The sequence below is a fragment of the Petaurus breviceps genome, unplaced genomic scaffold (assembly GCF_028583685.1).
Source record: "Petaurus breviceps papuanus isolate PSGF00001 unplaced genomic scaffold, PetGlider_PUasm1.0 90865, whole genome shotgun sequence".
Classification (NCBI taxonomy): Eukaryota; Metazoa; Chordata; class Mammalia; order Diprotodontia; family Petauridae; genus Petaurus; species Petaurus breviceps.
This window is the reverse complement of record NW_027187367.1, coordinates 6,205,228-6,221,392: the sequence shown is the minus strand read 5'-3', so window position 1 is coordinate 6,221,392 and position 16,165 is coordinate 6,205,228.

The following is a 16,165-nucleotide window of genomic DNA, read 5'->3' as shown; positions in this document are numbered from 1 at the left end:
ACCCCTGAAGTTACTTAACTGTACCCTTGGCCCTAGCTATACAATATTAGGTCTACTTCCCAGAGAGATCAGTGAAAGGTGAAAAGGACATACGTGTAAAAACATATTTATAGCAGCTTTTTTTGTAGTAGCCAAAATTTGGAAACTAATGAGGTATCCCTTCTATTGGGGAATGGCTAAAAAAATGCTGATATGTGAATGTAATGAAATATTGTTGTGCCATAGGAAATGATAGAATGGCCAATTTCAGAGGACACTTGAAAAAAATTTTTATGAACTGGTGCAAGGTGAAGTGAACAGAACTAGGAGAACAATTTATATAATGATGAAAATGTTGTAGAGGAAAGCACCTTTGAAAGTCTTTAGAACTCTGGCCAATACAATGGTAAGCCACATGTTCAGGGGATAGAATGTGAAACATATCATTCACTTAAAATGCAGAGACATACAATTTCAATCATGGCCAATGTGGGAATTTGTTTTGTTGGAATGTTTATAATGAGAATTTTTTTCCCTTTTGGTTCAATAGTGTGTGAGTGTGTGTGTGTGTGTGTGTGTGTGTGTGTGTGCGCGCGCGCATGTGCATGTAGAGGGGCAGTGGAAGGGATAGATTATAAATACATGTAAAAATAACCATTTAAAAATCAATTTTTTTCAATTGTCAAGTCTGAAAATAAATGACCAAAAAGTCTCAGAGGTTATGCAACTGCTGTTAACTCTAAAAATACCAAAGAGCTCACATAGGTTATCACAACCATAGTTAACTCTGAAAATTATCAGAGGTCACACAGGTCATCACAACCATAGTTAACTCTAAGAAATAAAATAAAGTAAAAACAAAATAAAAAATAGGGCAACAGTGGTCATAAACAAAAAAGTTTTATTCTCTTGGAGAAGAGAAACTAGATATATGTGCCTTGGCCTCCTCTAGAAGGAGACCTTCTCTAGTGAGGTAAAATCTTAATAAATATAGCAATGGCCATGCAGTGAGCTGTAACCCTGACAATGATGGGTAACAATAACAATGAGACAAGTTTGATATATAGCAGGGTTTCATAACTGGAACATGGGTCCTGCAAGTGCTTGTCCAAATTCGGGACAACCTGGGGCTAGTGTGAAACAATTCTGGGATTTTGCTACAGCAGAAGTTATTCAGTGGATGAGTACAAAGGATTGTTATGCCAAACTCTGGGCACAGCTTGCTTGCTGGGCCTTAGCATCTGGAAAACAGAGTGTCTCTTAATAGTAAGAAGAGAGGAGCAAAAAGATAGGGGTGATCTTGGCATGGGGTTCCTGACACAATTAAATAACATCTCCCTCATTATTTCCCTGCTTATTCCACCCCCTGCCATTGAAAAACAAATTAAAACAAAGTCCTTGAAACAAATATGTGTAGTCAAGCAACAAATTCCTGCATTGTCCATGTCTATAGCTATATATTGTCCATGTCACATTGTCCATGTCCATGAACATGTCTATATGTGTTTATCTGCACTCTGTGCTCATGAATCTATCTATCATCTATTAGTTAGGAAGTTGATATCATGTTTCATCAACTCTAGGATTGTGGTTGATCATTGTGTGAATATACATTCTTAAACCTTTCAAAATTAGTTGCAAGTAAATTTGTTTTAAAAAATATTTTTTGATGTTTTCTGTTGTGTGCATCACCACAGTATCTCTCCCCTTCTCCCTCCCTGAGAGCTATTCCATATGATAAATAGTGTTGTTGTTTTTATTAATATAGTAGGGGAAAAATCAGCATAGGGGTATCCTGGGAAGATGGTAGAGTACGTCAGAAAATACCAGGCTCTTCAAATTTCCCCCACAAACAAGATAGAACATCCCCTCAAAGTGAACATAACAGAGGGGCAGGGACTCTAATGACTGTGAGCACTTGTAGGTGAGCAGAGTCCCTGGTTTTGGTTTCAGGGCAGAAGGAAGACCTGAAGTTTGTAGCCATAGGAGGGACCCCAGGGAGCAAGACCATTTATAGGATAGCATGACTGGTGGCACTAAGAGTGGTATAAGGGTGGAGAGTAGTGCTTGAGGTTTGGCCCCTGGACAGAGCTCAGAAAATAACAGTAAGAAGGACCTGAGGCCCTGGGTACCATTCCCCAACAACTTGGGGCTAGAAACTGATGACAATAAAAAGCTGATAAAAATAAAATGAAAATAAAAATGATTAAGCAAAGGAGAAGGAAACTGACCATAGACTGCTACTATGGGGATAGAGAAGATATGGTTTCATATTCAGGAAAGATAGTGAAGTTAAAAAAAAACACTCCTGCTTCAATGTCAAATGGTCACAAGCCCAAAAAGAGTTCTTGGAAGAACTTAAAAAAGACTTCCAAAATCAAATAAGAGAGATCAAGGAAAAGTTGGGAAAAAAATTACACTCTGGAGGGGATGCATGGTACTCTGTAGGGATGCATACATACATACAGAAGCTATAATAAGTCATGGCCACCCTCCCTTGGCCATTGCTGTAGCTGCCTTCTCATCCTTAGCTCCCCTGTCACTGCCTTTGTCCTACTTAAATCAGCCTGAAGCCACCACTGCCTTAGCTGCAGCTGCCGCCTTCACCCTACTTGGCCCCTGCCCAGTCCCTGCCCAGTCTCTGTCCCACCCCACCCCTCCCCCTCCCCAGTGGAGTATAGTGGTACTGAGGATCTCTCGTACCTACTCCAGTCAGCAGACAAAGGCTCCAGCCTTGGCTTCAGTTACCAGACCCTACTACTTGGGGTATTCAGTCCCCTGGTCTGGCTCCATACCTGAGTCTTTGTTTTGATTAGGAGTGAGGCATCTTTGAGGGAGCAAAGCAGTGTAAATTTGAAATTCTGAAATAACTTATCATTAAGGAGCTACTCCAAATGTTGCTTCACTGTCTGACAAACATAAGAATGTACTTGGTGAATTAGATGAAATTGTTCATACTGCAACAGGTGACATCTCTTTACTATGATAATAAAGGAAGGAAATTTGTTCACATCCTGATGTCCTTTTGATATCTAATCAGTGCCAACCTCCATGATGAGACACTCAATGGAATCAAAATATTCCTAGTTCAGCTGGAAGATCAGAATGTAGAAATTAATCAATTTCCTAGTGCAAACTATGAATTTCCAAGAAAGTTTACACAAAGAGTGAAGTCTTTGAAAAGACATGAAGATTGCAAGAGCTGGATATTCAAAAATTATTAGAATAATCACCTTTTGGAAAATCAGCTTTCATCAAGGGTGAAGCAAGGATGCCCATTATCACCTCTTTTAATCAATATGACACTGCAAATGTTAGCTATATGGGAAACACTTTTTATAGCCAGTATCTCTGGTAAAGGCCTCATTTCTAAAATATATAGAGAATTGAGTTGAATTTATAAGAATACAAGTCATTCCCCAATTGATAAATGGTCAGTTTTCAGATGAAGAAATTAAAATGATTTATTGTCATATGAAAAAGTGCTCTAAATCACTATTAATTAGAGAAATGCAAATCAAAATGACTCTGAGGTACCACACCACACTTATCAGGTTGGCTAATATGACAAACAGGAAAATGATAAATGTTGGAGAAGATATGGGAAAATGGGAACAATAATGCATTGTTGGTGGAGTTGTGAACTGATCCAACCATTCTGGAAAGCAATCTGGAACTATGTTTAAAGGGCTATAAAACTGTGCATACCCTTTGGCCTAGCAAGACCACTTCTAGGTCTATATCCCAAAGAGATCATAAAAACTGGAAAAGGATCTACCTGTATAAAAATATTTATAGCAACTCTTTCTGTGGTGGCAAAGAATTGGAAATTGAGAGGATGTCCATCAATGGCTGAGCAAGTTGTGGTGTATGAATGTGATGGAATACTATTATGCTATAAGAAATGATGAGTAGGTGGACTCTAGAAAAACCTGGAAAGACGTATGAACTGATACTAAGTGAAATGAACAGAACCTGGAGGACATTGTACACAGTAATAGCCATACGGTGCAATGACTAACTATGATAGACTTGGCTATTCTCAGCAATGCAAGGATCTAAGACAATGCCAAAGGACTCATGATAGAAAATGCTATTCACATCCAGAGAAAGAACTTTGGAGTCTGAATGCAGATCTAAGCATGCTATTTGCTCTCCTTTCATTTTGTTGTCTTGTTTCTTCTTTCTCATGGTTCCTCCCTTCAGTTCTTTTTTTTTTTTTTTGCCTTTTGGAGGGAAATTGGGGTTAAGTGACTTGCCCAAGGTCACATGGCTAGTTTTTGTGTTGTGTCTGAGGCTGGATGTGAACCCAGGTCTTACTGACTCCAGGGCCAGTGCTCTATTCACTGCGCCACCTAGCTGCCCCCCTCCCATCAGTTCTAATTCTTCTTTACATCATGATGAATGTGAAGTTATGTTTAATATGAATGTATAAGTAGAGCCTAAAAAAAAAGAGAAATGTTAACTCTAGCAATAAGAGGAAAAAAATGGAAGGAATTAGAGTAGGCAATGAGGAAACAAAACTATCACTCATTCTTTGCAGATGATATGATGTATCCTAGATGATGTATGATGTATCCATAGAGAATCCTAGAGAATGAACTAAAAAAAAAACTACTTGAAATAATTAACTTTAGCAAAGTTGCAGGATACAAAATAAACCCACATAAATCACCAGCATTTCTATATATTACCAACAAATTCTAGCAGCAAGAGAAAGAGAAAATCCATTTAAAATAAGTGTAGAAAATATAAAATATTTGGGAGACAAATCCAGGAACTATAGGAACACAATTAAAAAACACTTTTCACGCAAATAAATTCAGATGCAAACAATCAGAAAAATATCAATTGCTCATGGGTAGACTGAATTATAAGTTATGAGTTATAAGTATAAGTTATAAGTAAAAATTATAATTCTGCCAATATTATTGGATCACTTGACCTAATCCTTTCTGGGGATTAATTTTGTATTATTTTGAAATATTTACAGTCCCTTGGTGTGACACAATTAAAAAAAAATCCACAGTTCTTCACCACCTTACATAAAATACGTTTCAAAAATAGATTTTCCCATGTTGTAGATGATCACTAAGCACATGCCATCAGACATTGGTTTCTACTACCTTTTAAAAGAGGTAATGCAGAGGAATTCTAAAACCCCATAGACAAATATTTGGTATAGTGTTTGATAAGGTTTGCTTTTTTTTTTTTTTTAAAGCCATATGTGAAATTTAACTATCTTTTGAAAGGGTTATTTTTGCTGACAAATTCACATAAATTATGACTTTGAACCAAATGAATATTTCCCTGGTTATTGATGAGACAGTGTTACCAAGGGAAGATACATTTAGCTGAATACCACTCACCTCTCATAAGCAAAGGCAGGAGCAGTTTAAAAGCCTGGAGCGAGTCCATCAACTTCTAAACCTAGAATCATTTAAAATTTAAAGTTGGAAGGCATCTTGGAGCATATCTAATTCAAAACCCTTATTCTACAGAGAGAAAACTGAGACTCAATGAATTTAAGTGACTTGCCCAAGGTCACACAAAGTTAATTAGTGGCAGGCCCAAAACCAGAACCCAGGGTTTGTATTTTTTCCACAATGACATTGACCTGAAGCAGAATAATTTTCAGCTGTTCAGCAACAATAGACTGTTTCTGTGTTATGTCTTATCAGTTCAGGGTCCTTTTCCAACATTGTCAATTGTTTTGTCTCTTTCCTGCTTTCTTTTTTCAGTTTTTGAGGCCAGATTTCTCTATCTCACTCAGACTGGAAGTGCAAGGACTACTCATTGGTCTGATTGACATGGAAGCTTTCACCTCCTTAGTTTCGAACCTGGCCTAGTTCACCTAAGAGAAACTTGGTGGCTCCCCTCTCTCTGAAACTCAGCATATTGGTGCCAGTGTTAATGTGGATGCACAACCAGCTTACGTCCTGTTGCAGTTCAGAGCTACTGAACTCAAATGATCCTCTAGCCTCAGCTTCCCCCAGTATCAGGGGTTACAGGGGTGTGCTACCATAACCTGTACCAATTGCTTTCTTATTCAAAATTTCCTTGTCATTTTCATAAGTATTTGATAAAAAATTCACCTTTGAAATTTTTCCTGGACTATTTTGTGCTATGTAGATGAAATAAAACTATCATGAGCCGCCCAAGAACTCCAAGTTTCATCTTGTGTCAAGGAACTTTAAGTGACTGTTTCTGTGGTAGGCACTATTCAAAACAAGTTAACCTCTGTCATAATTAAAACCAAATTCTCAACTTGATAATGAGTAGCACTTAATGGTGCTTATCATTTTTTCCCTTTCCAGATTTGGGATTGTTGATTTCGAATATTTGGAGCAGTAAAATGATACACTATATATGACTTATTTTTAATCACTTTTTCTAGATTGAGTAAAACACCTGGAAAAGTTTTTTATCCAGGAAAATCCTTAGACTCTCAAAATAATATACTTACATACTTGCTATTTTATATCACTTTTTGACTAAAAAGAGGAAGGAAATGAAAACTTTATTTGTATCTAAAGCTTCTTCTTGGCTGCACTCCCCAGAGACATAAAACATTTTTCTATCACCCTTTAAAAAAATAAATGGAGAGGCAGCTAGGTGACTCACTGGATAGAGAACCAGCCGTGGGGTCAGGAGGACCTGAGTTCCTCAAACACTTAATAGCTGTGTGACCCTGGGCAAGTCACTTAACCCCAAGTGCCTAAAAAAAAATGGAAAAGGACGAGCAAATAACTGTGAATACAATTTGATTGCAATGCATATTTGCTTTATTTTCCATTTTAGGTCAGGATTAGTTTACAAACTACACTTTGACTTGTATAACATAAAGACCAAACATATTTGCAGAAAAATTTGTTTGATGATAAACTATTTTTGAACCTAATAACATTAACCTCTTAAAAAAGTTTGATAGTTGTAAATTATTTCAGTTGTCTTAACACACATTTAGGGCAGAAAGAAAGAGAACTCAGATTAGTCAGAATTTCTCTCCATGATGGTAAATCAATAAATGTTCATTACACATCTACCATTTGGTGAATACGACTAGGTTCTGTGGGAGATGCAAAAGAAGCATAGGATTTCCCTAAGAAAGATTTCCCCTGCTAACTTCATTTTCTAGTAAAATTGTTAATGTATCATTTATAACATTGTTCTTATGCAACTATTTCCTGAAATATTGTTTCACTACCTACCATTCTTGTGACATCAATGGAAAACATTAAATGTAGGGCACTTTTGCAAGACATGGCCTAATTTAGGGAGATGAAACTAATACACAGAATAATAATCAAACCATAAAAGACAGTATATAAATAAGTGTCTATCTACTACAGTCCTAGTGCTGGAGAAATGAAGAAAAGCAGAAAATTAATATGGGTTAAAATACTCAGGATGCGTTTCCTTCTTCTCCACTATCTAAATCCTACCCATTCATTAGGGCAACTAGGTGTCACAGTGGATAGAGTGTCAGACCTGGAGTCAGAAGACTCATTTTCCTGATTTCAAATCTGGCCTGAGACACTTGCTATCTGTGACCCTGGGCAGGTCACTCAACCTTGTTTGCCTCAGTTTCCTCATCTGCAAAATGAGCTGGAGAAGGAAATGGCAAACCATTTCATTATCTTTACCAGGAAAACCTGAAATGGTGCCATGAAGAGTTGGACATTCCTGAAAAATAACTGAACATTTAGATATCTCCTTCATGAAACCCTCCCTGCTAATCTTAGCCCTTTGAAGAGACACTATGACAGCGAAAAGAGTAAAAGACTAGGAATCAGGGAGCTTAGATTTACACTATTAATGTGCCTGGGAGAAGTCATGTAATCTCTCTGAACATCAGTTTCCTTATTTGTAAAAATGAAGATGATATTAATATGTTAAAAAAAACCCTCTTAGTTAGAGGAAGGAATCTGATCATTTGTTTAGATAAATTTTCAACAAGAATAAGGACTGCATGGGATGAGAGGGTGTTTGATGGGTGGTGACACCTTGCAGGAAATGCCTACATCAGTGAGAAATGAGGGATCCTCTGAAGAAATTCTTGCCTTTCCTTCCCCACATAATCATTGTGAGGAAATGCTTTGTAAACACAAGCTTTATACAAATGTGAGTCCTTGTTAATAAAGAAAGAGTTCATGTAAAAAAAAAAGTTAAGGGTCTCGGACAGAGCTTTGGGAACACCCCAACTTAGTGGGCATGATCAGGATAATGAACCAAAGAAGGAGACAGAGAGAAGGAGCAGTTAGACATGAAGAGAACCAGAAGAGAAGACAGTATTCTGGGGAAAAATGTGGTCGGCAAGTTCTAAATGCAGCAGAGAGAGTGTGAAAGATGAGGACTGAAAAAAGATGATCAGATTTGTTAATTAAGAGATCACTGGTGACTTTTAAGAGAGCAGTTTTAATTCCAGTGTTGAAGTTAGAAGCCAGATTGCAAAGCCAAAGGAAGTCTTGAGAACTCCTGAACTGAGCCACTGGCAAATCTATCACCCCCAAAGGCCATTTTATAGATTACAGATTTTGTAGCTTTTCAGACCTCAGATAGAGCATTTGATACCTACACTGGGCCCACCTGTCTTCCCACCAGCCCCGGTGAACCTGATCCCTGTACCTGGGAAAGCCAGTCTCTCATGAGCTCCTACATTTCCGAATAGATTTAGATAATTTCTGTACAAGTAAACATTCCTAGACACTGGCACACTTCTCTTTTCCTTCACTCAGATGTTGAGTCTCATGGCCTACTGCCTTCTTCACACTGTAAGCACCCTAGGCTTTACTGTTCTTTGAGGCACCTTGTGGAGCAATGGATAGAGTGCTAGACCAGGAATCAGGAAGACCTGAGTTTAAATGCTACTTCAGACACTTACTAGTTGTATGACCTTGGACAAATTATGTAACCAGTTTGCCTCCATTTCCTCAACTGTAGAATGGGGATCATAATTGCACCTACTTCTCAGGGTTGTTGTGAGAATCAAAGGAGATAATATTTGTAAAAGTACTTAACACAGATTCCTTCCCTTCTCTTCACTACTTCCTTTTTATGATGGTATTGATGCTCTGACTGGATTCATTTTTCAGTGGTCGTAATGCATACTCCCATTCATTCATATTTTCCCTGTACTCTGGGCTGTATAGAAACCTTGTTCCCCATTCCACATTATCTACTCCCTTTTTTCCATTCTCTTCAGATACTCTTTTATACATCCCCTTCTCTTTGCTCACACAGCCTCCACTCTGCTTACTACACCTCACCTTACACCTGGACTATTGCAGTAGCCTTCTGCTTGATGTCCCTACCTCAATTTTTTCCCTACTCCAGTTTATCTTCTACTCAATGGTCTTCCTAAGAGATCTTCCTAAAATGCAACTCTGACTATTTCACTCCCCTACTCAGCTAACTCCAATGTTTTTCTATTACCACCAGGGTAAAAAAATTTAAAAAATCCTATTTGCCACTTAAGGCTGTATACAATTGATGACTTTCTACTTTTCCAGACTTCTGACATTTTTACTTCCCTCCACATATTCTACATGATACTAGTATGTACTAGTATATTATATATTTTATATATATATATATATATATACTAATATACACATAATAATGATACTGATCTATTTGCCTCAACCACAATACTCCAGCTCTTGACTACGGGTACTTTCACTGGCTTCTCTCTATACCTAGCATACATTCTCTCCTTATCTAACTCCTGGCTTCCCTCAAGATTTATTTCAAATTCCACCTTCTGAAAGAATCTTTTCCCTACTCTCCACCCCTAAAATACCTTTTCTCAAAGATTACTTCTAATTTACTTGTATGTATCTTGCATATGTCGACATAATTGTTTGCATGTTGTATCACCCCATTGGGGTAGCTAGGTGACTCAGTGGATAGACCACTTGGGCCTGGAGTCAGGAAGACCTGAGTTTAAATATGACTGGGTGACCCTGGGCAAGTCACTTAACCCTGTTTGTCTCAATTTCTTCATCAGTAAAAGGTGTTGGAGAAGGAAATGGCAAACCAATTCTGCATTTTTGCCAAGAAAACCCTAAATGGGATCATGTACAGTTGGACACAATTGAAAAATGACTGAACAACAACAATGAATCCCTACATTAGATTGTGACATCCTTGAGAGATGAAACTATGTTTTTGCCTTTATTTGTATCCTCAGTACTTAGTACATACTAAGTACTTAAAAATACTTTTGGACTTCTAGGTGGCACAGTGGATAGAATGCCAAGACTGGAGGCAGGAAGACTAATCTTCCTGAGTTCAAATCTGGCCTCAGGCACTTACTAGCTATGTGACCCTGGGCTTAACCCTTAACACTTAACTTAACCCTGTTTCCCTCAGTTTTCTCATCAGAAAAGTGAACTGGTGAAGGAAATAGCAAACTACTCCAGTATCTTTGCCAAGAAAACCCCAAATGGGGTCATAAAGAGTCAGACATGACTGAACAACAAATACTTTTAACTGACTGACTATACTTCCTGAAACTTTGTTCTCTACTGATCCTGGAAAAGGATCAAAATATTACCTTAACCAGGGGCTCTTAGAGACACAGATGTGACAGGAATACTTCTAGTCCCTAGTGGACTAATAAGGACATAGGCCTGAGGAGGGAGCATAGATAAAGAGAGTAAGAGAAGGGCCAGATGTGTTGTCACGATCAAGTCAAGCTTGATCCACCATCTGGTAGATCCCCAATAAAGGACTGATGTGTGCCAGTTGTGAAGGTAATCACTGGAAATGAAGGGGAAAATATATCAAGTTTGAACTTGAGGAGGACATGGATTAGGAACCAGCTTCTAGGAATTCCAAACGAAAGAAAGTGAAATAAGACATGAAGTCTAGAGTCAAGGAAAAAAGGAGACCAAGGAGAGTCTAGGTGTCCATCAGGAGGCATTCTAGATAAAAAAGAGAATAAAGGGAGATTTTTTTTTTTTTTTTAGGGAGGGAGGTTGAGTTGGATTTTAGGTAACCTCTATTTTAGGTAACCAGCTATTTAGGTAACCTCTAACTCTGATTTTGTGATTAATTCTTTTAATAAAGTAGTAACTGAGTACTAGTAACAGGTGAGAAATCTCTAGAAATAAAGAAACTAAGCAATTTTTTTGTGGAGATGGGCAGCTAAGTGTCAAAGCAGATAGAGTTCTAGGCCTGGAGTCAGGAGTACTCATGTTCCTGAGTTCAAATCTGGTCACAAAGAGTTGAACTAGGAAACTAGAAAATGACTCAACAATAACAACAATATAAAACAACAAAAACTCGTATTAAGCAAGAAGAACTGGTATGTTTTTGTTGTTTACTTACAGCACCCTATTCACTGCTTCACTTAGCTCCACTAACTTATGATGTAAGCTTTGGGCCCTTGGACATTTTCCCCTTCTCCCTCCCTCTTTCATTTGAAGACTGGGGAGAGAAAATGGCATTTTCACTTGTAGGCCTGGATACTGATGGTTGGGGCTTCTAACTCAGAGTCATGGACCAAGAGCTCCAAGGTACCTTAAGTTTCAACTCCAGCTCCTATTTGAACAGTAATCCCTGATACATCTTGTTTCTGATTGAAGACCACCAAGCATGGGAAAGCTACCACTTTCAGAGGCATCCAATTGTACTTCTAAATAGACCTAATCTTCTGGAAGATTTCCACACATGGAGGTAAAATCAATGTCTCTGCAATGTTCACTCAGTTCCTAGTTGTGCCCTCTGGGACTCATATGATTCCGTTTCCAAACAATCCATCCTTCAAATACTTGAAAACAACCATTTTATTCTCTCAATATCTTCTCTTTTCCTAGGTAAACATCACCAATTCCTACAACCAGTCCTCAGACTGAAAATACTCTAGATGTGGCCTAAGGCAGGGTCTTGCAGAGCTACTGCTTATAGGAGTTTTGGGGAAAAAAGAAGACATGGAACATTCTGAGAGAGGACAGTGTTAAGCAACTGAGGGAGAGAATGGCTGAGGAAGATTCATCCTAATCTTTCACAGGAGAAATGTCAATGAAAGAATAGAAAAACCTAAAGACTTGTATGCATTTTCCCTAGAAAGCCTGTGTTTTTTCACAACTAGACAGCTGTGCTATGGAGAAGGGAAGCAGAGTAGAAAATGACAATATTGGTTTTTTTTTTTAGGAGAAATTAAAAAAAAATTCTTGAGATCAAAAAAAGAAAGATGAGATAAAACTTGATCTAAATGGTCTGATAGCAGAAAATTATAAGAAACCAAATTACTGGGGAGGCTAGGTGGCACAGTGCATAGAACACTGGCCCTGGAGTCAGGAGGACCTGAGTTCAAATGCATCCTCAGACACTTAACACTTACTAGACATGAGACCTTGGGCAAATCACTTAACCCAATTGCCCTGCCTTCCCCCCTCTGAAAAGAAAAGAAACCAAATTATTCAACTCTTCCATGGCCTATCCAAGTAGTGTTGACTTCACCATAATTTGAAGAGTTGAGGTGTCCTCAACCAGAAGAAGCCTCATATTCAGGACTTTATCTGGACTAGTATGGTATTGTAGAAAGAGGATTGAATTTGGAATGATAGGATGTAGGTTCAAATCTCAATTTTACTATTTCCTGTCTTTATGACCTTGGAAAAATCTTTTGACATCATTAGTCATCAGTTTCCTCATCTATAAAATAAAGGAGATTCTCTATAAGATCCTTTTCAGGGTTAATTTTATGCTCTCCATAAAATTTAGAGTTTAGTGGTATTTTTAGTTGGGCTGATGAAAGAAGAAAGATGGAAAATCCTATTAAAACAGGCCAGGTTCTTTGTTTCAGGAATTTCTGACAAAGTGGTTACTAGAATTTCACACCTTTATATATTTTAAGCAGTTCAGAATCAAGTTTCTGCTGAAATAGAACTTATTCCCTTACCTCTCCCCATTTTAGTAATTAAGCTCTTTCCTTTTGCCTTGAGACAAAGTTGACTACCCTGTATCCAAATGGCACTTCCTGAACTCTGACTTACTCTTTGTTCTTGGATCCCTTGCTTGGTTATCTACAAGGCCTGGAGAGGTTAGAAGACTTGCCCCAGTCTGAGGCTGGGATGGATATCATTAAAAATGAGGTGACAGTACACTCCTCCACAAATTGTTCTAAGGATTTCTTCAGTCCTCAGATGTCTTTAATTCTCCGTGGGAAAAATTTCTTCCTAACTTCCAAGAAGGGGAAAGGGTCACACTGAGCAGGGCTGGAAGTAGGAAGGCCAGAAGAGAACAGAGGAAGTTGGGAAAAGGGTTGAATGCTGGGACCTTACTTCTCTGTAACTTTCTGGTTCAAACTGGGAACATAACAGCTGTGTACTCCTGGATGATGGGAGGGAGGGAGACTCAGGTACTAGGTACAGTTAGACTCTGTTCCCTGAATAACGTAGAGAGAAGAAATGTCTATGATGTTGGGGATTTTTTCTGGGTCGATTTCAATTTTGGTCTCCTAACTTGTGTGTGTTCATTCTTCCCTCTCACCAATGACTCTTTTTATTTTCGTTGTTTAATATTTACTATTGGATGGCAAAGTCTCTATGAAGGCAAATAGAAGTTAAGGATTTGTTCCTTTATAAACCCAGTATATTGGTTTCAGTGAACTTGTACTTCATTTACCTTGGGATCTGATGTGCTCTCTCTTTTTTGTTGGAGACTCAGGCCATGACAAAACCTGGGCAGGGAAGTAGAGAATAGTATTAAATGGTTGCCTGGAGACTGGACAGATATTATAGGGTGGGGTGGGGATGTAGGTGGGGAGGGCCTTTACTACAGAGAGCTCCTCAACCACCATCCCAGAATTACTTTCCAGAGGAAAAAACTGCTTAATGTCAAGTAAAGTGAACCCTAGGAGAGGTGCTGAGCAGCTGGGTGGCTCTGTGAATAGAACACTAGCCAAGTCATTTAACCCTATTTGCCTCGCTTTTCTCATCTGTAAAATGAGCTGAAGAAGGAAATGCCAAAGCACTCCAGTATTTTTACTAAGAAAACCCCAAATGAAGAGTCAGATAGGATTGAACAACAAATGCTTTTTTTTTTTTTTTTTGCTTTTTGGAAAGGGGAAGACAGGGCAATAGGGGTTAAGTGACCTGCCAAGGTCACACTACTAGTAAGTGTTAAAGTGTCTGAGGTCAGATTTGATCTTGCGTCCTCCTGACTCCAGGGCTGGTGCAACAAATACTTTTAACTGACTGACTACACTTTCTGAAACTTTGTCCACTGCTGCTCCTGGAAAAGGATCAAAATATTACTTTATCCAGGAGATCTTAGAGACACAGAAGTGAGAGGAATGCTTTTAATCCCTTGTGACTAGCAAGGACGTAGGCCTGAGGAGGGAGCATAGGTAAAGAGAACAGGATCAGGGCCAGATATATTATCACAATCAAGGCAAGCTTGATGCATTATTTAGCAGATCCCCAATAAAGGACTGATGTGTGCCAATTGTGAAGGCAGTCACTGGATATGAGGAGAAATCACTGCTGTGCAAATAAGTATTAGGGTACAGTACAAGCTTGAACTAGAAGAGAGAATTTGTTAGGACCCAATTTCTAGGAATTCCAAACCAAAAACAGTGAGATAAGACCATGAAATCCAGAGTCAGGAAAAAAAAAAAGGCCACGGATGCCTATGTCTATCAGGAGGCATTCCACCAAAGCAGCGGCAAAATAATAGTTGAACAGAAATCTGCCTTCCTGAGGTTCTGCTCCTCTGATAGTAAATCCACAAGTATACCCATGCCTGTGCTGCGATCACTTAGCTGCCCTAAGGGAAACATAGAATTACATTAAAAAGAAGAGAATAAAAGGAGATTTTTTTTTGGGGTGGGGAATTGAGTTTCACTAAATGTGTATTGAAGTGACTTCTAACTCTGATTCTAGTTTAACACAAATCTGCCTTCTTGAAAGTTTGACTCCTCTGATGTGTAAGTCCGTAAGCACACCTATGCACATGCTCCTTCTTGCTGCCAAGAGAATTTGTGAGAACAGACATCAGTCCCCTTCTTAGAATATCTTCCCAGATCTTAAGGACATGGCTTGGTGGAAATGCTTCAGTGGCAGTATGGTACATATGTGTGACACACATGTGTTAAGAACAGCTCCTAACACCTGGTACTATAGAGCTTATTGGAAAGTCTTACTTTTTTTGTAGTGCTCAGTGGTCTGGGGTCTTCCTTGGATGATTCTCTCTCTCTGACTGTTTCTGTCTGGCGTGTGTGTCTCTGCTTCCCACTGTATGCACTGTTTCTTGTTGGTCAGATAACTCTCCTTCAGAGCTGATATGGGGTCGGGGATAGGGATAAAGACTATACCTGTAATTTAGTTGGTATAGGGAACCTCTGGGGAAGGAAACTCCTTCTACTAGTTCAAGTCAACACTTTCTTCACAACTCATAGAACTTCAGAGGTTGGACAAAAGAACACTGAAAAGCTAAATGATTTGCATTATATAAATGTAATTATTATTGGATGGAGCAGAGGATCCATTGGTAGGAGAGTGTCTCCAAAAGGGGTGTTTGGGTAGAGTCTGAGATTCAGAGGAGTGACAGGGAATTGACAGTATACAGGTGAATAATGGGGAGAGGTGAAGGTAAAGGGGGCAGGAAGGAGAAAGGGAAGGCAGTGGCTGGAGGCATGGAGTGGGAAGTTTGCTCAGATCACCTCACTCTTTGCCTCAGCTGCTCTTGTGACTTCGTGGGACCTGGGCAAATGATGCATAGTCACTGCTAGGTTTGATCTGGGATTAATATCTCTCTCTTTAGAGTAACAGCTCTGGCATTTTAAAAAAAAATGTGGCTTCCATTCCAGGTCTTTGTGGCTTCAATGTCAGCTCTCCACCCACCATTTCAAATTCCCTCCTCTCCACCTGCTCCAGTCCTCCCACTTCCTCATATTGGGGGTTTCATTCTTTAGCCATTCCCTGAGTCTTGCCTGTCTGGTTCCTCCTCAGAGGAATTATTTAAATGGCCTAACTTGTCAGGTGGCTAATTTGTTTGCTCAGCTAAAGTATTTTCTGCCTTTTCCAGCTCAGTAAGTGTCCTAACCTCATTAAAATTTCAGGGTTAGTCACTTTTTATAATGACTAGCTGGGTGGTGGTGGTAACTTGACCATTCTTGGCCCCATCTTTACACAGGTTTTTTGACACATTTTCTCACAGCTTCTATGTCAGCATG